Below are 24,204 nucleotides of genomic sequence, written 5' to 3'. Positions count from 1 at the left end.
CAAAAAAGCCCCTTGAAACAAATTTTGAATAATTGGTCTGATTATAGCTATGAGCCAACAACTAAGAAAAAGATGATTTTTTTATTCCAACATGGCCTGGACACAATATTCCCTAGGGTCAGGCAAAAACTGGCCGATTAATGGCTCAATGTATTGTTACACCATCTTACAGCCAGAATTGTTCTATAAGCAAGCTGATGAAGATGAGATCCCAGGGGCTGGCCCGGTGGCACAGTGGTTAAGTTCGCACGTTCTGCTTCAGTAGCCTGGGATTCACCGGTTCAGATCCCGGGTATGGACATGGCACTGAGTGGCAGGCATCCCACATATAAAGTAGAGGAAGGTGGGCACGGACGTTAGCTCAGGGCCAGTCTTCCTCAGCAAAAGGAGGAGGATTGGCAGCAGATGTTAGCTCAGGGCTAATCTTCCTAAAAAAAAAAAAGAAAAAAGATGAGACCCCAGGTGTCCAGGCCTTTACGCTGTTATGTCAGGAAAAGAAAAGGGAGGAAAAAGACTTACTTATATACAAAAGATAAAAGGGGAAGGGACCAGTTTTACAGGAAACTCAGGAGGTTGAAGAAGATATGACAATCATTCAAACCCTCAACCCTCCCCTGGCAGCACAAGCACAAGCAGCTGCCACTGCCCCTCTTGCACCTCAGCCCCCAGAGGCACCTTTCACCATGGGAGCTGAGGCCCCAACATCTTATGAGGGAAATGCTGAAAAGGACACAGGGCCAGCCAGCTAGGTTTCACCCTCCCGGACTCGACAGGGAACACAGTTTGGCCAGGGAGCTAACCCTGGAGCTGGGCAATTTCCCTTAAGGCGATATCCGATGGGAGTTAATGCTGAAGGGCAACCCACTGGTTTCATTTGGATGCATAACCCCTTCTCCACCTCTGATCTGTTCAACTGGAAAAATAACAAACCACCCTACTGGTAGGACCCCCAGCAGATGACTGATTTGTTCTCTTCCATTTTTATCACCTATCATCCGTCAGGGGCAGACGTTCATATTCTGATAAACATGCCGTTAACCGGGGATGAAAGGAGATTGGTATCAGATAAAGCCAGAGAAGAAGCCACTAGGCTCCATGTGGAAGACACCAATAACTCCTTTGAATCTACTGTGGCTGTCCCATTAGTAGAACCAGATTGAGACCCCAAGGAAGCTGGGGATGGAGCCAGGCTGGAACATTAGAAATGGTGTATCCTGGTGGGTCTCATAAATGGGATTCCCAAACAGAAGAGTCTAAATAAGATTCAAGGATTCCACCAGAAACCTGATGAGGGCCCCTCTGAATCTCTGGAGAGTTTGCCAGGCCTACAGGCGTTACACCAACACTGATCCTGAGGCCCATGAAAACCTCAGGATGGTCAACATGACTTTTGTAGGGCAAAGCGCCCCAGACATTAAGAGGAAACTACCAAAATTGGATGGGGCTTTAGGAATGAACCTTTCTCAGCATGCAGATATTGCTTTCCAGGTCTGTAATAACCAAGAACGCCGACTTAAACAAGAGGATGCCAGGCGAAGTGCGACCCTTAAATGGCAAGACTATAAACTACCGGAAGAAGAAACCTGGATGTTAGGAAGACAGTAAGGGCCCCCTCAGGAAAAACCAATCTGCCTATTGTAAGGAGGAAGGACCCTGGAAAAGAGAGTGTCCTAAGAGAGACAAAACCTCCCCCTCAGGTGAGGAAACTAAGGAAAATGCCCCCCTGATCTTTGTTCTGACGAAGACTGACGGGGCCCTGGGGTCCTTTGAACCTAAAACAACCTATTCACATTCCCCCACAGGAGCCACGGGTACAGTTGTCAGTGGTGGACAAACTGATTGCTTTTCTAGTGGACACTGGCACCACCTATTCTATTTTACATACAAGAGTGACAAAAAAATCAACGAGGTCAACTCCCGTAACTAGGGTTCCTGGTGAAGTTCAAGATTGGTCTCTTTTTGTTTTTTTTTTTTGTTTTTTGAGGAAGATTAGCCCTGAGCTAACATCTGCTGCCAATCCTACTCTTTTTTCTGAGGAAGACTGGCCCTGAGCTAACATCCATGCCCATGTCCCTCTACTTTATATGTGGGACACCTACCACAGCATGGCTTACCAAGCGGTGCCATGTCCGCACCCAGGATTACGAACCAGCAAACCCTGGGCTGCCGAAGCAGAACGTGCGAACTTAACCGCTGCGCCACCGGGCCAGCCCCAGATTGGGCATTTTTACAGCCATTAGAATGCCAAGTGGGAGACCAAATTGTAAAACATAGTTTCCTGTTCGTGCCAGAACGCCCCATCCCACTTTTGAGCCGAGATCTTCTTTACAAACTAAACGCACAGGTAACTTTTGCTCCAGGACAGCTAGACATACAAGCCCCTCTGGAACAATCTGAGATTACAGGTCGCCTTGCTGGGAATCTCAGAATTGGGGCCAGAATTATTACCGCCTGAAATCTATGGGGAGGTAAGGCCCAATGTACCAGCAAACAGGACCCCGGGTAAAGCAAAGAATGCCCAGGCAATCCAATACCATTAAAGGAAAGGACAGTCAAGCCTAATTTAAAACAGTATCTGCTCAAACAAGAAGCCCAAAGAGGCATACAGCCCATTTTTACGAAATTCCTGGAGGCCGAGCTGATTAGGCCCTGTCCGTCCGTCTCCATACAGTATACCCATTCTCCCAGTGAGAAAGCCTGACTCCAGTGAGCGCCGCTTTGTCCAAGACCCACGTGCCATAAATGAAGTAGTTTAGGCCTGACACCCTGTGGTACCTAGGCTTATACTATATTGACAAATATACCGGGAGAATATGGTTGGATTTCAGTTTTAAACTTAAAAGACACATTCTTCCATGTACCATTGGCTAAGGAAGCCCAGCCACTGTTTGCTTTTGAATGGCCTGATCCAGACACTCATACAACACAACAATATTGTTGGACTGTCCTCTCCCAGGGGTTTAAAAATTCCCCCACTTTATTCAGGGAAATTCTGGCTAGAGATTTAAGTCATTTAAAACTAAAGGATGGGGCCAGCCCGGTGGTGCAGCGATTAGGTTCGCACGTTCCACTTCTCAGCAGCCCGGGCTTCGGGTCCCGGGTACGGACATGGCTCTGCTTGGCAAAAGCCATGCTGTAGTAGGCGTCCCACGTATAGCGCAGAGGAAGATGGCTGGGGATGGATGTTGGTTCGGGGCCGGACTTCCTCGGCAGGGGGAGTAGGATTGGCAGTAGTTGGCTCAGGGCTAATCTTCCTCAAAAAATAAACAAAACTTTAAAACTAAAGGATGGGGGCCAGCCCCATGGCCGAGTGGTTAAGTTCATGCGCTTCACTTTGGCATCCCGAGGTTTTGCAGGTTCAGATCCCGGGTGTGGATATAGCACCAGTCCAAGCCATGCTGAGGCAGTGTCCCACATAGCACAAGTAGGAGGACCCACAACTAGAATATACAACTATGTACTGGGTGGCTTTGGGGAGAAGAAGAATTTAAAAAAAAAAAAAAAGAAGAAGAAGATTTGCAGAAGATAGTTGTTAGCTCAGGTGCCAATCTTGAAAATAATAATAAAAATTTTTAAAAAACAAAAACTAAAGGACAGCTTACTGTTACAATATATGGATGACCTGCTAGTGGTGAGCCCCTCTCATGAGCTATGTTTAATAAATACCATGGAAAGTCTAAATCACCTGGCCAAAGGCAGACATAAAGTGGTTAAGCTAATGTGCTCCACACATCAGCATCCCGGGGGGTTCACTGGTTCAGATCCTGGGCACCGACTTACGCACCGCTCATCAGGCCATGCTGTGGTGGCATCCCACCTAGAAGATCTAGAATGACTTGCAACTGGGATATACAACTACGTACTGGGGCTTTGGGGAGAAAAAAAAAAGAGGAAGATTGGCAACAAAAGTTAGTTCAGGGCCAATCTTCCTCACCAAAAAGCATAAAAAATAATAATAATAAAAAAAGCTCAACTCTGCAAAGAAAAAGTCACGTATCTGGTGTTCATTCTTTCCAAGGGGCAAAGAGAATTATTGCCCAATCGGAAAAAGGCAGTTGCCTCCCTGGACCTTCCCAAAACCTGCCAACAATTGTGAGGGTCTCTGGGAATGGCCGGCTTCTGTCAGATATGGATCCCTAAGATAAGATCAAGGTAAGAGGCTGCCAGATAAGTAGTTGTGACTTTACATGAGACCTTCGAAGCCAAAGCCCTACCTCCAGGAACCTCAGCTCAGAAGGCAGAAATCACAGCCCTAGCCCAAGCCTTCCACTAATCTTGGGGGAAAAAGGTGAATATTTACACAGATTCCCAGTACGGATTTTCAGTGGCCCATGCCCACGGTGCGATATGGAAAGAAAGGGCAGTTTTAGCCACTGACAAAAAAAAAATTGAATATGCCATAGAAATATTACAGTTATTAGAGGCAATTAATGAGCCCTCGCAAGGGCCATGATGCACTGGCCTGGTCACCAAAAGGATAAAGCCCCTATCGCTAAAAGAAAGCGGCTGGCCGACCACACGGCCAAGAAAGCGGCAAGAACAAACGGCTCTGCGCTGATTGGCCCTTTGCTTCCTCAAATAAACTTGTCTGAATACCAGCCAACCTGCTCAGAAAGGGATGCAGAGCATGCAAAAGACTGGGGCTTAACCTCAGACCCACAGACAGGCTGGAAGATTAATGACCAAGAGACAATTCTTGTGCCTGAGACCCTCCTCTAGCCACTCCTAAACAGGTGCCTGAGAGCACCTATTACAAGACAGACAATACATTGGGTTCAAAAATACATCGTGGGACCTAATTTTAAAAAGACTGTGCAACAGGTAACTAAAAATTGCACGATTTGTACAAAAAATAATCCCCAAACTGCTTCAGGGCCTCCACAATTGGGAACATGACACAAAGGGGAATGGCCAATGGAAGACTGGCAGATGGACTTCACCCACGTGCCCCGAGCTGCTGGAAATGACCGAAATTTACTGGTATTGCATTCCCGGATTCGGCCTGCCTAAAACCTCACAGAGTGACAATGGACCTGCTTTCATTTCTCAAGTCACTCGGTAGGTTTCCAAGGTGTTAAATATTAAATGCACACTACCTTCAGCTTGGAGACCCCAATTCACCAGAAAAACGGAAAAGATGAATCATACTCTAAAAAACATTGCTAACATCTGTCAAGAAACTCATCTCACCTGGGACAAGCCTTTGCCTGTTGCCCTGCTGCGGATGAGGGTGGCTCCCCGAAACAGGCCTAAACTGAGCCCTTCGGAAATTTTATATGGCCATCCTTTTCAGTTCCTTCTCACTCAGGTGCATCACCTGAGGCTCTAAAGGATGTCGCACTCGCAGCTTCTGTCAAATCTTTCAGTGCTATACTAACTTCTATTCATGAGTTTGCCTCTAACAGGTTAGCTCACCCATCTGATGTGCCCTTCCATCCTTTCTGTCCTGGCGACCAAGTACTGCTGAAGGCATGGAAGGGACAAGGACCTGAAAATCAACTAGCTGCCAGATGGAGGGCCCTTCAGACATACTGCTGACCACACACTTGTCTGTCAAGCTCACTGGAATAAAACTGTGGGTACGTCATTCTCAGATAAAGGCGGCTCCAATGTCACAGGAAAGTACACCTTGTAATAAAAGGAATACTTGGCAAATCGAGCCCCTTACAGAGTTAAAATACGTATTCAAGAAAAAACCTTGGGGCTGGCCTGGTGGCACAGTGGTTAAGTGCGCACGTTCTGCTTCGGCAGCCCAGGGTTTGCCGGTTGAGATCCCGGGTGCAGACATGGCACCACTTGTCAAGCCATGCTGTGGTAGGCATCCCACATATAAAGCAGAGGAAGTTGGGCATGATGTTAGCTCAGGGCCAGTCTTCCTCAGCAAAAAGAGGAGGATTGGCAGCAGATGTTAGCTCAGGGCTAATCTTCCTCAATAAATAAATAAATAAACCAGAAAATTGAAAAAAAAGAAAACCTTAACCTTTTATATTTGTTTTCTTTTCTTACTACCACCCTAGCCTGGAAAAACAATGCTTTAGTCCATATCACTCAAGCTATTGCATCCTCTAGTAACAACACTAACTGCTGGATTTACCATCGGAAGGCTTCTTCCATTCTTTTTTTTTTTTTTAAAGATTGGCAAATGAGCTAACAACTGTTGCCAATCTTTTTTTTTCCCTCTGCTTTTTTCTCCCCAAATCCCCACAGTATGTAGTTGCATATTCTAGTTGTGGGTCCTTCTAGTTGTGGCATGTGGGACGCCGCCTGAACATGGCCTGATGAGCTTTGCCATGTCCACACCCAGGATCCGAACCAGGGAAACCCTGGGCCGCTGAAGCGGAGCGCGTGGACTTAACCACTGGGCCACAGGGCCAGGTCCACTTCTTCCATTCTCGAAAATGGGGATCCTTTGGTTCGCCCCTATATATAATTTTTCCCAGGTTCTTCCAGGTTGGACCCAAAGGCCCAAAACCAAAAGAGTGATATACCGGGTCAGAATAGCCCAGGTCTCCACTGAAAGACAGGGGTCTCTTCCCTGCCTCATTATATCCTTAAGGAGAAAACAACACAAATATGTTATGTCTTCTCCAGAAATCAATATGTTGCCCATATGTGCAACTTTCCCAATTGAAATCCCAGCAAATGGATTTGGTCAGCAAGAATTAAGAAATTCCTTGCTGTTGTTTTCAAACAAGAGCTCTCATCCATGGACTCAAATATCAGACACTAAGTCTCCCCGGATAATTCAACAAAAAAGGGTGCTTAACGTAATACCTGGCAACACTGTCACCCTACATTCTGCTTCAACTTCACTTCCCCAGTGGGCCCCATTATCTGGTTTAGAGAAATTGAAATGGGCTGAGAACTGTTCTTCTGTTTTTTGTTTGTTTGTTTGAGGAAGACTAGCCCTGAGCTAACATCTGCTGCCAATCCTCCTCTTTTTGCGGAGGAAGACTGGCCCTGAGCTAAAATCTGTGCCCATCTTCCTCTACTTTATATGTGGGACACCTGCCACAGCATGGCTTGACAAGTGGTGGGTAGGTCCACGCCCGGGATCTGAACCAGCAAACTCCAGGCCCCAGAAGTGGAACATGCAAACTTAACCACTGCACCACCAGGCCGGCCCCTGTTCTTCCATTTTAATGGGTGCCATTTTTTTCAGGTCACAAATGTTATAGATAGCACTAAAAGAAATAATTTCGATTTTTCAATCCATATTACCAATGTCACCTCCCTGGATGCCAGATTGTATTTCTGTACAAAGTTTCAAAAGAGCAACCCAGATATTATGATTAAATCCAGCATAGGTACACAACTTACTATAGACACCAAACCATCCTCTTCTGTAATCCAAATCACCCCTGGAGAACCTACAGATTCAAATTTTTCAGGTCACAATGGGGTGGAAAAAGCTGCACTGGCTGTCGGCACAGACATTGACCATATGCTTTGTCCCCCTAAAGGATATGTATTCATATGCAGTCATAATGGAATACCCTGGGCACACAACTGTCTGTGGAGCCTAGTGGACTCTGGACAATGTTTATCGGACACCTTAAATAGTACCTTTTCGCTTATATTTTAATGAAGAAACTAAACATCAGACAAACTCCCTGAAACTGCTCACTAGAGTCAGCCGAGGTTGCCTGGTGGAATTCCTGATGGGGACGCTTACTTCTTTGGGGATAGTCTGCTGCCTTGGTGGGGAGTGGCAGCCCGCCAACATGTTCTTCGAAACTATCTCATGCTCTTGAAATGATAGCTAATGAAACTGCTGACTCTCCTGCTAATTCACAAGCCTCTCTTTAGCGGAAGCAGCCTTGGATAACAGAATGCTCTGGACAACATCCTTGCGGAACAAGGCGGCGCATGTGTGGCGGCTGACTCCAGCTGCCGTGCTCATGTCAATACTTCTTCCCAAGTAGAAGCCAGGATTAATAAAAGAAGAGAACAAGCCGCCTGGATACAAACGACCTTAAATCGTCAAACCCCTTTCCTGTCAGAAACAGGTGATTGGTTTACTGACCTTTTCTCCCGGATACCAGCAGGAATTCAATCCATTCTTGTGGGTATCATAAGAAGTGGCCTAACATTAATATTAATAGGTTTACTAATATATTTAGCCACTAAAATTGGAACAAAATGCATTCCCACCTTAATCACCAAGGCTTCCAAGTCAATAGTGCAACAGTTTCCCCTTAGGCACTCTCCTCAACCTGGCTCTATTTTCTTTTTGGTGAGGAAGATTGGCTCTAAGCTAACATCTGTTCCCAATCTTCCCCTTTTTGCTTGAGGAAGATTGTTGCTGAGCTAACATCTGTGCCAGTCTTCCTCTATTTTATGTAGCATGCTGCCACAGCAATGGCTAGACGAGCAGTGCTAGGTCTGCACCCAGGATCTGAACCTGCAAACCCTGGGCCACCAAAGTGGAGCACGTAAACTTAACCACTACACCACCAGGCCACCAGGCCCCCCAACCCTGCCCCTCCTCATTTAAAAAAGAGAGTAAAACTCTTCCACGAGATGGTCCTCTCGTATCACTCAACTTCAGCAGGAAGTAGCCAGACTGGACATGACTGCCCTAGTCCCTATTCCAGCATATGATTATGCCAGGGTGGGTTGGGGGAGGTAGATGGACCTTATTGGCACTGACTAAACAGCTAAGATAAATACAGTCAAGGGTCAACATAGGTTAGCATAAGGGAAGCCACCTTATAGAGGGGAACCATGTTGAAACTGTAAATGACCCTGACCCGCAAGACACCCCCTTTCCTTGTCAGCAATGCTTTAGTTTGCACGTAGCCTAGATAAGTATGCACCTGCTTGTGAGAAATATGCGTGCTCTGCTGTTTTCCTAGCCTTGGCTTACACCTAGACCTCCCTATTGTGATAAGGCAACAACTTTGTTCTCTAAGTTTTCCCAGGGACGTAATGACCTCTGAGAAAAAGCCTTCTGTGGGTATCCATCACCGGTGACAAGAGGAAGGGATGAGCTGGCATCCCAAGGACTCCAACACCAGATGGTCAACATTCAGAGACCACCCCCCGCTTCAGTCCATTTGCCCTATGTAACTGCTTCAAAATTTTGCAGTTTTAAGATGGTTCTTTAGGACGCTAGTCTGCTGTCTTCCCCCTTGCTGGCAAGCTGTAATAAAAACACCCTTTCTTTCCTACCACCTTGCCTCTGGACTGTGGGCTTGTCTTTGCAGTGAGTAGAAGACCCCTTTTGATGGTGACAATGAGATCCCTGTCCTCCAGGAACTCACTCTCCAGGGCAGTGCCCTACCCTTTGCAGAGCCCACTGAGCCTAGGAGGCAGCCACTGCAAGCTCCGTAACAGATGAAGGATCTGAGGATCAGGGACGTTCCCTGATTTGCCTGATGACACACAGCTATTTGCAGCCTACACTGCATCATGAACCCAAATCTTCCTCTCCCACACGGTATGTTTCAAAGGCTAGGGTATAAAGAGAAGCTGGAGAAAATGAACCCTGAAAGGAGGGTTCAGAGAGACAGGCAGAGAACCAAGAGGAAGCTATATTAGTCACGGTTTTCCAGAGAAACAGACCAACAGGATATAGATATAGATATGGATATGGATATATATGTAGATATATAGATAAAGCTAAGAGGAGATTTATTATAGGAATTGGCTGACATGGTTATGGAGGCCAAGAAGTCCCACAATCTGGCAGTCTGCAAGATGGAGAACCAGGAAATCTGGCAATGTAATTCAGTCCGGACCTGAAGGCCTGAGAATTGGGGGTTGATGGCATAACTTCCAATCTGAATCTGAAAGCCAGAGACCCGGGAGACCCAATTTCTGAGGGAAGGAGAAGACAGAGGTCTCAGCTCAAGCAGAGAGGGAAATTTGCCCTCCCTCCACCTTTTTGTTTTATTCGGCCCTGAATGATTGGATGATGACCACCAGCACTGGAGAGGGCCATTTGCTTTACTCAGTTCACCAATTCAGATGCTAATTTCTTCTGGAAACACCCTCACAGACACACCCAGAAGTAACCTTTTACCAGCTATCTGGGCATCCCTCAGTCCGGTCACGTTGACACATAAAATTAACAGCATCCAAGGAAAAAAAGAGTTTCAAAGTACTTTCTCAGGCTCTAGTCCATCCTGTCCGTCCCCTCCCACCCCAGTTTACATTTTAGCAGCGACTAGCTCAGGGCAGTAGCCAGGAACAGGGGCTACCGACACACCTGGGGAAAACAGGACAGAAGAGGTCGAAGAGACACACCTGGCTCATTTTACAGCTGCAGGGCACATCTTCTCTACTCCTCTGGAGTTAGTCCCAGGGTGGGAAAGTTCTCAGTTGAGCGACTTGCACACCTACAAGAAGTGGCCAGCAACTCCATGTGTCAGTCTTATAGGGCATGCCCTCCATTACCGTGGGATGGCCGACCAGCACCAGTTGTGAAAAAACCAGTTGTGCGCCCTGATGCTGATCTCTCTCCCAATCTAAGGCCCCTTGAGCTAGAAATTGTAGAGCCAAATTTTGCTAGAGTCGGAGCAAGCGACTGACAGATTGCAAAAACATCAGCAGAGCAAGGCATTAAGCCAAGTTCATGAGCAAAATAAGTCAGCCTCACACCAGAAACAAAAACGCAGAGAGAGCCCGGAGCGGCCCGCCAGTGCCCTCCCAGCCCAGCCCCTTCCTCCTCCTGGGGGCGTGGCTCTGAGGATTCAGTGAGAGGGCGCCAGGGACAGGTGGAATCCCCAGCAGGTTAGCACAGGCTGGGGGCCTGGGGAGTGTGAGGAAGAACGATTCGCTCTCCCTTCACTGGAGAGGTCAGACGATGGCTTCCACTGGCCTTCCCCAGTGCACATAAATAGATATACATATATCTTTAAACTGGAAACCTAGAATAAATTCTTCCATCGCTGCTGGCTGCCATTATGTAATGTCTCACAATGTTTCCCTGGGACTCTCCAGGCTACTTCATTTACTGCCTTGGTTGTGCTTCCAGCTTTGTTCATGACTTCCAAACTGCTTTCCATAAAAATGAGCCATATGTACATTGGCTACTCTCGACATAGTTTGTACCTTTAAAAGTATGCATATATCGTTGCAAGGCCAATGTTGAGAATGGTGTGCACAGCCATAGACTGGATTCTTTTTTAAAAAACTTGCAACATTTCAAGCTCATTTATAAAAAATGTTTTTGAAATATTTTTAAATTTATGGAAAAGTCATGAAAATAGTTCCAGGAGTACTCATATACTCTCCACTCAGCTTTCCCTAATGTTAACCTCTTATGTAACCATAGCACGATTATCGAAACCAGAAACTTGAAATTAAGATAATGCTACTGAGTTATCTACAGATGTTACTGGAATTGCATCAGTCTTCCTACTAATGTCCGTTTTTAAAAAGATAACTTTTTAAATTTTAGAATCGTTTTAGATTTATAGAAAAATTGGGAAGACAGTACAAAGAGTTCCCATATACCTCATACCCAGTTTCCTCTTTTATTAACATTTTACATTAGTGTGGTATGTTTGCCACAATAAATGAAACAATATTGATACCTTATTATTAACTAAAGCCCATACTGTATTCAGATTTCTTTCATTGTTATCTAATGTCACTTTTCTGTTCCAGGATCCCTCCCATCCAAATTATCACATTACATTTACTTGTCATGTCCTCCTTCGGCTCCTCTTGGCTGTGACCTTCTCAGACTTTTCTTGGTTTTGACGACCTTGACGGTTTTGAGGAGCACTGACTAGATATTTTGTAGGCTATACCTCAACAGTAATTTGTCCAAAGTTTTTCTCCTGAGTGGACTGGAGTTATAGGGTTTTGAGAGGAAGACCACAGAGGTGAAGAGCCCTTCTCATCGCATCTTATCAAGGGTCCACTAATGTCCTTTTTCTGGTCCGGGATCCAATCCAGAATTCCACCTTGCGTTTAGTTTGCACGACTTCTAAGTCTCCTCCAATCTCTGAAAATTCTTCAGTCTTTGTCTTTCACGACCTTGAGACTTTTCAAGAGTGCTCAAAAGTGTTCCTTAATTTGGATTGGCTGATGTGTTTCCATGACTGGATTGAAGTTATGAAATTTTGGTAAGAATGCCAGAGAAATGATATTGTGTATCATATTGGGGGTACACGATGCCACCATGTCTTATTTTATTCTTGATCACTTAGTTAAGATGGGGTACGCCAGTTTTCTTCACTGTAAAATTACTGTTTTCCCCTTGTGATTAATTAATAGCTTGGTGGAGATACATCTAAATGGTACAAATATCCTATTTATCCTCAAACTTTTGCTAGCCAATTTTAGCATCCATGAGTGGATCTTACATGCAACAACTATTATGATGGTGTTCTACTGGTAATTTCTCTATTTCCCTTATTCCTTCTACATTTATTAATTGGAATTCTCCTATCCCTTCTCCCTCATTAATTTATTTATTCAATTATTTATCCACATAATTATGAGCTCATTAGTATTTATTTTATATTGTGGGTTTTATTCCAATACTACCGTTATTTATTTTGTTGCTCAAACTGTTTCAGATTTGGCCAGTGAGAGCCACTTCAAGATGGGTCCTGTGTCCTTTCAACATGCTCATATCATTTTTTGAGCATGTCCTTACTTTCTGGTACACAAAATTCCCTGGGGTCATCTTGTATTTTCCCTGTACCAGTCCTGGAATCAATCATTTCTCCTAGGATTTCTCATTCTTTTTATTGGAGAATCATATTTAGAAATGAAGGTCTGGGCACCAAGTATGCTCATTGCTACTGGGGTGTCATTTTTATTTTTTTTAAGATTGGCCCTGAGCTAACATCAGTTGCCAATCTTATTTGTTTTTTCTTCTTCTCCCCAAAGCCTCCCAGTACATAGTTGTTTATTCTAGATGTAGGTCCTTCTAGTTCTGTTATGTGGGATGCTGCCTCAGCATGGCTTGATGAGTGGTGCTAGGTCTGTGCCCAGGATCCAAACTGGCGAAACCCTGGGCCTCTGAAGTGGAGAACGCGAACTTAACCACTGGGCCACAGGGCTGGCCCCTGGAGTGTCATTGCTTTTTAGGCTCTCTCAGCAGATAGAGCTGGGAATATATACCTGTACACTAACCCACACTTCTACGTTCAGCTATATTTATTTATTTATGTATCAAATACACCCAGGGGTTCTCCAGGCCACCTCTAAGTACTTCGCTGTCTATTAGTAAAGGTTCATGGAAAACTAGAGCAACCAAGAAAGGCAGAACAATGAACTACTTAGAGTCTTTGGGAATTAAGGTTTGGGTCACTCTACCACGTAAAGAACCCCAACCAACTGAGGTTCTGCCTGAGGGTGAGGGAAATATCGAATGGGCAGTGAAGAAGGAAGTCATAGATCTCAGTTACAGTTGACCAATTAGAGAAACTAAATTTTATTCGCTTGTTATACATGTGTGTTTATTTGTCTATGCTAACCATTTTCTTCTTATTTTTCCTTCTTCTCATTTTTATTTTATGTATTATTTAACCTTACAGTTTAGTCTTTAGGTAATAGAATATTCAGTGGGACTCTGACTGAATTTAAGGAATAATTAACACAGCCTGCAATGGATACAATAACTGTTGGGATTATGTGTCTCCTCTTTTGGAGAGAGCATAGCAACTTCTTCATTTCTAAGATAAAAAGCTGTATCTTGTTGGGTGGAATTATAGAGAGGTTTTGTTGTATAAGAGTTCGCATGTGTGTAGAAGGGAACACATGGAAGGCAAGTAGACAAAGGAGTGGCCTCTGCCAGTTACCAATTTATTGCCTCTCAAATCCAAATTCATCTTTCATTCTCTGACATGCAAAAATGGAGTTGGTCCATTTAAATATTTTCCTTTGTCAGCTGGCACTCTGTTAAATGTTGTCTGTAGAAGGCTATGGAGAAACACTGCAGGAGGAAGGAGGAAGATCTGGTCTGGTGTGTTGCTTCGGGCAGGCTCCATCCGTATGGGCTGCTTATCCAGAACCCAGCTCCTGTAGCGTGGGTGGCTTTTCCAGCACCTGCAGTGCATCAGCTTCTCCAGTGTCTGGCTCCTGCTGTGTAGACAGCTTCTCCAGTACCACATTCTAGCTGCTGGCTCCTACAGTGCAGAGCAGCAAGAAGCACCACTGCCCAGTAGCTTCCCTGGCACCTTTTTTAGCCAGTTTCCTAGTAGAGTGCCTCCAATGAGCTATCCCCCCATAAATAGTTTTCCTGGCACCATAGTAGGTGGATTTCTGGCAAGTTCTGACAACATGGCGCCACAGCAACTCCTCTGCCATTCAGTGAGCCGTGGCCATGCCATATCCAACAGGGTCTGGGTCTCTGCCCTGAGGGAGGGAGGCTCTTCCCTGGGTTGTCTCTCTCAGCTCTAGGCAGTGGCTGCTCCTTATAAATGCTATTCCTATATTCTTCAGAGTTCTCTTTACTTCTTACCAGCCAATCCCTCATTTCTCTGATCCCTTGTTATAGTTAGTAATTCTTTACACTAAACTTTTCCTGTTCAAATTACCATGTGGTTTCTGTCTCCTGGTTGGACCCAGACTAGTCTGCACATAAGTGCTTCCAGAATTGCTAACTCGTTCCCCTGTGAGAGCCGTAGAGAGGAATTTATTAACTAACCTACAATCTTTGTGTACAGTCCTTTTCATCTTTATTCTCGGAGTATCCAGTCAAAATATTGTTTTCCAGAGTTACTTAGGTTAGGTCTTTTTTTTCATACCTTCTCTGGTCTGGTTATATTATTTATTTGTAATACACTTAGATTCCTTATTGTTGGTGTTCCATTTTGGGTTCTCTTCTCATCTTGGTTGATTTGAATGATTTATGTATTCTGGGAGTATGTGAACCATTACCCTGGTTTTAAGAGTGACAGCTACATAGAAGAGTTTAGGTATACTCAGAACAGTGTTGTGGCCCCCATTCCCATAATCTGTTCCCTCCTCCTTTCCTTCCCGTTCCCATCCACCCACCATCTATAAGTAACCAGTCTTTTCAGCTTCTGGTTGAGTCTTCTGGATTTCTTTTACCAGTTGGTATATGGGAGCCTATAGATGAGCCTTAAGCCTTAGACGGCAAAGACTGAGGTTCATATTCCTCTCATCCCTGCTTTGTTTGGAGCCCAGGGAGAACCCATGCCAAAGCTTAATAAAAAATATTTGCTGGAGCTGACCACTGAAAATCATGTTGGAGGGCAAATTGGTGATTTCTACTAAAATAAAACATATGAATAATTTTCAATTTCCACCACACAGCCATTCTACTTGATATTTAACCTCAGGAAAAAAAAATCACATTTTTGCACAGGTAGATGTATACAGATTTGTTTTCTGTAACATTATTGTTAATAGTGAAAGAAAAAACCCTACAGAAACAACCTTAATGTCTATCAATAGAGAAATGGCTAAAAACGTACTATGAAATAGCCAACCTAGCATACTACACAATGAAACAGGTTTGTTCAAGTAGAGCTATGAGGAGCTTAGAAAAATCTCTAAGACATATTGATGAGTAGGAGTGGGAGTGGAAAGCTAATTATAGAATGATAAATATGGTATAATATCATTTATGAAAAACCAAAAAATAATGCAACGCATTTTACGTGGGTACATATATATACATAAAAATCCATAAGAAAAAGTTTTGGAGAAATTAAGAATACAATCCCATTTACAATTGTAACAAAAGGAATAAAATACTTAGGAATAAATTTAACTAAAGAGGTGAAAGACCCATACACTAAAAACTATAAAACACTGTAGAAAGAAATCAAAGAAGACACAAAGAAATGGAGAGATATTCCATGCTCTTGGATTGGAAGAATTAGCATAGTTAAAATGTCCATGCTTCTTTAAAGCAATCTATAGATTCAATGCAATCCTTATCAAAGTGCCAACAACATTTTTCACAGAAATAGAACAAAGAATCCTGGGGCTGGCCCTGTGGCCAAGTGGTTAACTATGTTAATTCTTCCAATCTAAGAGCATGAAATATCTCTGAAAAGATACTCAGCATCACTAATTACTAGGGAAATGCAAATCAAAACTACAATGAGATATCACCTCATGCCCGTCAGAATGGCTATAATTAACAACACAAGAAATAACAAGTGTTGGAGAAGATGTGGAAAACAGGGGACTCTCATACCACTGCTGGTGGGAATGCAAACTGGTGCAGCTGCTATGGAAAACAGTATGGAGATTTCTCAAAAGATTAAGAATAGAACTACCATACAATCCACCTATTCCATTGCTGGGTATTTAAACACGAATGTTCTCATGTTCATTGCAGCATTATTCACAATAGCCAAGACTTGGAAACAACCCAAGTGCCCACCAAGGGACAAATGGATAAAGAAGATGTGGTATATACTCATAATGGAATACTACTCAGCCATAAAAAAGATGAAATCTTACCATTTGTGACAACATGGATGGACCTTGAGGTTATTTTGCTAAGCAAAATAAGTCAGAGAGAGAAAGTCAAGTATCATATGATCTGACTCTTAAATAGAAGATGAAAACAACAAACAAACACATAGATACAGAGATTAGATCGGTGGTTACCAGAGAGGAAGTGGGGAGGGAGGAGAGTGAAAGGAGTGACTCAGCGCATGTGTGGTGATGGATGGTAATTAGTCTCTGGGTGCTGAACATGATGTAATCTACACAGAAATTGAAATATAATGATGTACATGTGAAATTTATATGGTGTGATAAACCAATGTTACCTCAATAAAATAATTAAAAAGTTTTGGAAGCATGTATATCAAACTGAAAAAAGTGGCATCATTTGGTGGGGTGGGGAAGAAGGGAATGGAGATTTGGAGAGGAGGATTTCAAAAGGAACTTTTATCTGTAACGTATTCACTTTTTCAATATTAATGTGTTCATGTATTGTTTGTGTAATTAAAAACAAATAATCAAAATGTTGATGACATTAGCTAAATCTTAAAACCCTTATAAAGGGACCACAACTTATTGTGGAACACATTCAAACTCTTAGTATCTGCCTCTGCCCTTCCTATAGAAAATTCTGGAAAATGACAAGGAACCCTACCTCTTCCTCTCCCCCTAAAATGTAAGAATCCTTTTCTACAAGTTGCCTGCCACTAAGGCTTGCTGTCTGCTAATAAAATCAAGTAATGTAAGAAACTCAATAACCTCAATCTAGAGGTTTGCAAATGTAAGATCTAAATCTAGATTTACAGTGAACATCATGTACCCACCACCTGCACACCTTTGACTAGTCCTGCTGTCTCGCATTAGATCACTGAAATGTAAAACCCCATTTCTCACAGTATACATGGTCTGCTTTGATTCTTTTCTTTGCAGAGCTGTAGGATGGGTATTGGACCTGAGCAAAGCAACTAATGGCTGAGGACAGAGTCCAGGATCTCAAGCCCTCGCTTTCTATTTCAACAGTTTGATGACTGCAGTGAGAAAGGAGACTTAGCATTCCCACATCAAGGTTGTTAGATATATTACTAAAGATCAAGATTAAATAAAATACCTTCAAGTTTGTATTTAAATTACTTTCCTCTGGGGGAAAATAAAACTAGAGTCTTAGCCTTATTACATTAGGGAAAAAAAAAGAAGATTAAGATGATAACGAGCCAGAAAGCTGACTAAGCCACTAATCAAAGACAGAAACACAAATACAATTAGTGTTTTGGGCGAGTTGCTCTGAGGATTCTTGGCTAATCCTGAGACATCCAGAGGCTTCGCATGGGGAGCCCCATCCCCGCCAGGACACAGAAAGGCACTTCCTGCCACTGCTTTCTGTTTTTTTGTGTAGCTTGGGTTAAGACCATGCAAAATAAACAACGGAATTTTGCCCAGGCGTCACATTCCCTTCTGGGAGGAAATTACTCCGTTCGTTTTTAGCTCCTCTGTGTGGAGTATATTTTCTGGTATTTTAATTTTTAAATCCCCTAGTCCCTCTCCTGCCTTTTAGGAAAATTACTTGCATTTTCTAACTTTATACCTTTTGAAAGTCTCTCTTTGACTTAGAAAATTCATACAAACAGCAAAGAAATCCTGTTGAGTGAGATTGAACTTCGCCTCATCGAATGAAGACCATGCCTACACCTGGAATCACGCTACTTTATACAGAGAGAAAAGCACGCTATAAAGGAGCTCATGTGGTGTGACTCTCCTTGTGCAAAATGCACATGCACGCACGTGGAGAGCGTCTGGAGGGACAGTAGTATCTCCAGGTGCTGGGATTGCCGGCGATTAATTTCTTCTTTTTACTTTTCTTATTGTTTACATTTTCAATATTGAGAATATATTATTTTCATAATAAAAAATTTTTCATTTTGAAACAAAAACAAATAAAGGGGAGTAGGGGAAAAAAAACCTGGAACAGAAGACAATGCGAACAGGAACAGTAAAACCAGGATTGTGGTTAGCACTCAGAATCCTCAGTTTCAGCTGCTGTTCACCCTCCTGCCAGGCCACCATCCCTTTGGCCTGCATCCCTCCAGAAGAAGCCTCCTGTCTGGTCCTTCTGCCTACCTTCTTGCCTCTCAATAATCCAGCCTCTACAGAACAACCAGAGTGATTTTTTTAAAGTGAAAATTTGATCTGTGGTTCCCGTCAAGTAAGACCTTCAGTGGCTTCTAACGGCACTTACATAAAAACCCAATCTCCTTGTCCCAACCTCAGGGCTGTGCCTGTTCCGGCCCTTGCTCCTTTGTCTCCTGTCTGTCTGTTTGCCTTTCCTCACTTGGTTGATAGTTCTTGGAGCACTCTTTCCTGCCCCAGGGCCTTTGCACTTGCTGTTCCCTGTGCTCAGACAGCTCTTCCCTCAGCTCCTCACATGGTCAGCCCCTGCTCCTCAAAGTCTCCAGGGATGGGGGCCAGGAAGGTGCATTTTACATATGTACTTCACATGCTTCTCATGCAATTCATGTTTAAAAGTCCCTGTTCTAAAGCGTTGGATTTGATGAGTGTTCAAGGAGCAGGGAGTCCAAGAACAAACTTCTGACAGATACCTGGAGTACAGTTACTCTCTCTCAACGCTTTGTGAGGCCACGTGGATCCTGTGAGCCAAGACATTCCTCAGGAAGGACCTGGGTGTGTCGGCTCACAAAAGAATGGGAGTTAGGGTCTCAAATTTCCTCCACCCAAGGCCATGATGGCCAAAATTTTAGCTAGGAAAACTTTTTAGTGGTGACCGCTTTTTAGATACCTATTAGTAAATTAAACATAAAATATCTACAACAAATTAGTCCTTCCTTTAAGGCAGGGTTTGGAGACTGGGCCAGGAAGAGTTCTGAAGCAGGCATTTTCAGATACCTGTCTCAGACATTTACTCCCTGAGAACTGGTGCATGCCGGAGGGCTCGGGGAGGACACACAGATGATCTGGGTCAGATTAAGGGGCCCCCTTGGAAGACACTGGAAACATTAAGCAAACGCTCTCTGAGCTTATACTTGGGGCAAGCTCCTATGTTAGGCACAGCATGTGGGAGGGAGGATGCCACAAGAAGACACGCCCAGGTCTGCCTGCCAGCCTGCCCACGAGGGCTTACAGTCCCCTACAGAAGCTTGTCATAATGCAAAGTGGTTCGGGTAGTTTTGTTTTTTATTGTTTTGTTGTTGTTATTGTTGTTGAGGAAGATTGGCCCTGAGCTAACATCTGTTGCCCATCTTTCTCTTTTTGCCTGAGGAAGATTCTCCCTGAGCTAACATGGGTGCCAATCTTCCTCTATCTTGTATGTGGGTCGCCACCACAGCATGGCCGCTGACAAGTGGTGTAGGTCCACACCCGGGAACCAAACCTGGGCTGCCGAAGCAGAGCATGCTGAACTTAACCACTAGGCCACAGGGCTCATCTTGGTTTATTTTTTCCCCTAGGAAGATTAGCCCTGAGCTAACATCTGCCAATCCTCCTCTTTTTTCTGAGGAAGACTGGCCCTCAGCTAACATTTGAGCCCATTTTCCTCTACTTTATATGTGGGATGCCTACCACAGCATGGCTTGCCACGTGGTGTCATGTCCACACCCAGGATCCAAACTGGCGAACCCCAGGCCACCGAAGGGAAGCGTGTGCACTTAACCACTGCACCACCAGGCTGGCCTTATTGTTTTTGAGAAATTTACCTAGTCCCACCTGGTGGGCGTAAACAGAACTTTACAGGGTGGATGTGGCAGGAAAAACGAGAGTCATTACTCTTTGTTGGCCTCTGCTTTCTGTGGTTCCTTTTAGGAACGCCTCCCTCCCTCCCTGTGGTTCTGGGGTGCTGCTAGTCAAAGTGGCTCCATTTCTCCCACCCCGGGAGCTGGGCCAATCACAGTCCTCCCTGGGTCTCCTTGCCAGACTCTGAGGGGAAGGCTATCTTTCTGCCAGGCTTGCTAAACTGGCCAGAGGTGAGCCTTGTCCTGTCCAGTTCCATCATGCCCACCCAGCAGAGAAAGCCTGAGTGATGAAAAGAAAGAGAGAGCCCTAATGACATCATCCAGGCCTCTAGATCTGGGCAGACCTGAAGCTAAATCCACTTCTAGTCTTTCCACTGTAGGCACGAATAAGTCCCCTTATTGTTTCCATTAGTTTGAGCTGAGTCTCTTCTTTTGCAACAGAAAGAGGCCTGACTAATGCACAGGCCTTAGACTGTTTCTTTCGTTATTGTTCCAAGTTTCCAAATAGAAAATGTGCTATTGGCAGAAAGTCCTCTTTGTAATGTAATAGAGAGGCCAGTCTTGGAATGTAGATGGGCAGTGTTACAATCCTACAGGGTGTGGGGCTTCTATAAGTACTGGGCCAGGCACCACTCTACCCTTCACTGCTCTAGGAAGCTGTTCTCCTGTGTGGGAGCGTCACCAAACGCTCTGCTCTCATACACCATGAATCCACACTGATGCCTCCAATTCTAACCCAGCGCCACGGGGTTCATTCCAGTCTTCCTTCTTTCCAAACTTGTAACTCCCCTCCCCAACAGTGAGAAACCCAGCTCCCATTACCCTCAACATACTTACGTACTTACCTGTTCAACCCCATAATGCATAGAAAATAGTTTCAGAATTGCTAATCCATACCACCACAAAAGGCAAGCCTACTAACTAGAGTTCTGTATTTGTTTATATTTCTTTATCATTAGTCTGAGGGGGTATAGTCAAAACACAGTGTGCAAAAGGTAGTCCTGCCCTACTTCAGTATGTTTACGTTATTCATTTGAAATAAAATTGTTTGTTGTTTCTGCTTATAATCAAATTTAAGGGATTTTTTCCCTCCATCTTTACTGATTTTAATTTTTGAGTATGTGAAACATGAATACAGTTCTGAGAGTGAAACCCTGCATGACGGTATACTCAGGGAGGTGTAACCCCTACTCCAATCGCTTCCACTCTGTTCCTATGCCCCCGTCCCCTCCACCTGACCCTACTCCCTAAAAGTTATCAGTGTCAATTCCCTGTTTATTCTTCCTGTGTTTCTCCTCTCAAAAATAAGCAGATACATCTGTTTTCTTAATTTTCCTTCTTTTCACACTATAGACACTCTTTAGCACTTTTCTTTGTTCACTTAATGATATATACCCTAGACATCACTTCTTACCAGTTCACAGAGTATTTGGTCTTTTTTACAGCTGTGTAGTATCCCATTGTGTGCATGTACTATGGTTTACTCAACCACTCTCCTATGTATGGGCATTTGGGTTGTTTCCAACATTTTGCAATACCAAATAGTGCTTCAGGGAATAATCTTCTACATAAAGATTTTTGTGTTATTGGAAATGTTTCTTTAGAGTAAATTCCTAGAAGTTGCATTGCTGAGTCAAAAATTAAACATATATGTAGTTTCCTTAGATGTTGTTAGATGTCCCTTTATAGGAGTACTAGTTGTTTGCATACCTACCAGCAATGTGTGAAAATGCCTATTTCTCCACAGCCTGCCAACCAAATACTTAGTCAATTTTTAAAATTTTTGCTAATCTGACAGGGAAGAAATGGTATCTCAATGCAGTTTTTTTTGTTGTTGTTGTTTTTTTTGAGGAAGATTAGCCCTAAGCTAACGGCTGCCAATCCACCTCTTTTTGCTGAGGAAGACAGGCCCTGAGGTAACATCAGTGCCCATCTTCCCCTACTTTATATGTGGGACGCCTACCACAGCATTGCTTGCCAAGCAGTACCATGTCCGCACCCAGGATCTGAACTGGCAAACCCTGGGCCGCCGAAGTGGAATGTGTGCACTTAACTGCTGTGCCACCAGGCTGGCCCCTCAATGCAGTTTTTAAAAAAATTTCTATATAGTAAAAGAATTTTTGGCGTACAGTCCGTGAGTTTTAACATATGTATAAATTCATGTAATCAATCAGGAAATAGAACATTTCCATGACCCCCCCAAATTCCCTCATGCTGCCCCCTTTTAAGTCAAACACTCTCTCTACCCATAAACCCTAGCCACCGCTGATCTGTTCTCCACTCCTATAGTTGTGACTTGTGCAGTGACACACAAGTGAAATCACACAGTACGTAACCTTTTGAGACTTGCTGCCTCCACTTGGCATAATATCTTTGAGATTCATCCGTGTTGTGTGTGCCCCAATAGTTTGCTTCTTCTTACTGCCCAGTTGCATACCATTGTATGGATGCACCACAGCTCATTTATCCATTCACCCACTGAAAGACATTTGGATTGTTTCCAGTTTTTGGTGATTATGAATAAAACTTCTATAAATATCTGTGTACAGTTTCTTAGGTAAATACCTAAAAGTGGGATTGCTGAGTCATATGGTAAACAAATGTTTAACTTTATAAAAAACTGAAACTGTAAAACTCCTAGGAGAAAATACAGCGAGTAAGCCTCTTGCTATCAGTCTTGCTGATCTTTTTTGGATTTGACACAAAAGCAAAGGCAACAAAAGCAAAAATAAACAAATGAGACTATAATAAACTAAAAAGCTTCTGCAGAGCAAAGGAAACCATCAACAAAATGAAAAGGCAGCCTACCAAATTGGAGAAAATATTTGCAAATCATATATCTGATAAGGGGTTAGTATCCAAAATACATAAAAAACTTATACGACACAATAGCAAAAAAACCCCAAAAAACAAAAAACCAAGCAATCTGGTTAAAAATGGGCAGAGGAACTGAATACATATTTTTCCAAAGAAGACACACAGATGGCCGGCAGGTACAAGAAAATGTGCTCAACATCACCAACCGTCATTAAAATGCAAATCAAAACCACAATTGAGATGTCACTTCACACCTGTTAGAATGGCTATTATTAACAAGACAAGAATAACAAGTATTGGCAAGGATGTTGAGAAAAGGGAACCCTTATGCGCTGTTGATGAGAATGTAAATTGGTACAGCCAATTGAAAAACAGTATGGAGGTTCCTCAAAAAAAAATAGAACTATCATATGATCCAGCAATTCTACTTCTGGGTATTTATCTAAAGGAAATGAAAACACTGACTAGAAAATATACATGCACGCTTATGCTCATTGTAATATTATTTACAATAGCCAAGACATGGAATCAACCTAAGTGTCCATCAATGGATGAATGGATAAAGAAAATGTGGAATATATATACAATGGAATATTACTCAGCCATAAAAAGAAGGAAATCTTGCCAATTGAGACAACATGGAACAATCTTAAGGTCATTATGCTAAGTGAAATAAGTCAGACAGAGAAAGACAAATACTGTATGATCTGACTTGTATGTGGAATCTGAAAAATAAAAACCTGAACTCATAGATACAGAGAACAGACTGGTGGTTGCCAGAGGCAGGGGGTGGGCAGTGGGCAAAATGGGTGAAGGGGGTCAAAAGGTACAAACTTCCAATTATAAAATAAATAAGTCATAGGGACACAATGTACGGCATGGTGACTATAGTTAATAATACTGTATTGTATATTTGCAAGTTGCTAAAAGAGTAAATCTTAAAAGTTCTTATCAGAAGAAAAAAATAATTTGTAACTATGTATGGTGATGGATGTTAACGACACTTATTGTGGTGATCATTTCACAATATATACAAATATTGAATCATTATATGTACACCTGAAACTAATATAACGTTATGTGTCCATTATATCTCAATTAAAAAAAGGGGAAATAGTTTTTGTCAGTTATTTCTAACATTTGAGTTATCTTGGGGCTGGTGTTTGTCGATTTTCTTTTACCATAAGAATTAGTCAGACTTTCTTGGTTCTTTGGATGTCAAGTAATTTTAGATTGCATCCTGGTCATTTGA

The sequence above is a fragment of the Equus przewalskii genome, chromosome 15 (assembly GCF_037783145.1).
Source record: "Equus przewalskii isolate Varuska chromosome 15, EquPr2, whole genome shotgun sequence".
Classification (NCBI taxonomy): domain Eukaryota; kingdom Metazoa; phylum Chordata; class Mammalia; order Perissodactyla; family Equidae; genus Equus; species Equus przewalskii.
Note: the sequence above shows the minus strand (reverse complement) of the source record.